Here is a 1,051-nt window from a genome sequence, read left to right as displayed (position 1 = left end):
CCTACTTGGTCATGATGGATGATTTTTGAGATGTATTGCTGAATTCGGTTTGCTAGGATCTTGTTGAGAATTTTAGCATCTATGTTCATCAAAGATATTGGCCTGTAGTTCTCTTTCTTTGTTGGATCTTTACCTGTAGCTTTGTTTTCATTGTTCTCAATACTTTTCAAAATTTTCTTTTTAATTTCTTCCCTGACTCATTGGTTTTTCAAGTGTATGTTGTCTACATGTATTTGCCATGTATTTGTACAGTATCCAAAAGTCATCCTGTTATTGATGTCTAGTTTATACAATTATTTTTTAAAATGCTTGATTTTATTTTAGTCTTAAAATTTTGCTAAGACTTGTGTCATGGCCTAACATATAATCTATCCTGAAGAATGCTCCATGGGCTGTTGAGAAGAATGTATATGACACAACTGTTATTTATATAGAAAGCTCTTCAAATATTTGTTAGGTACATTTGTTCTGGAATCAGTTTAACTTTGATTTTGTTGCTGTTGCTGTATTTCTGTCTAGATGATTTATTCATTGCTAAAGCTGAGATGTTGAAGTTCTATACTACATATACTAATGTAATATAGTCTGTCTCCCTTCAGGATCATTAGTATTTGATTTTTATATTTACATGTGCCATTGTTGTGTGCACATTTGTTATAGCTTCTTGCTGTATTGACTTCTTTAGCTGTATTGACCTCCTTTTCTGTATACAATTTGCTTATTTGTCTTTTCTTTTAACAGCTTTTGTCTCAAAGTCTATTTTCTTTTCAGATGTAACTACTCTTGGTCTTTTTGTTTTGGATTTGCATGAAGTATCTTTTTCCACTACTTCATTTTCAGTTTATGTATGTTCTTACAGGTGACTCTCCTGTAGGTGCCTATATTTAAGTCTTTTTAAAAAATCCATTTAGCTACTCTATTTCATTTAGTTGAAAAGTTTAATTCCTTTACATTCAAAGAAATTGTCATTAGTTAAGGTCTTACTACTTACTCCTGCCATTTTGTTACTTATTTTCTAGTTTTTTTGTAGATCTTTTATTACTTTTTTCCT

Source organism: Carlito syrichta, unplaced genomic scaffold (genome assembly GCF_000164805.1).
Source record: "Carlito syrichta isolate Samal-C Ts95f unplaced genomic scaffold, Tarsius_syrichta-2.0.1 Scaffold309028, whole genome shotgun sequence".
NCBI classification, from domain to species: domain Eukaryota; kingdom Metazoa; phylum Chordata; class Mammalia; order Primates; family Tarsiidae; genus Carlito; species Carlito syrichta.
The sequence above is the reverse complement of the archived record's forward strand: the minus strand, read 5'-3'. Positions refer to the sequence as shown.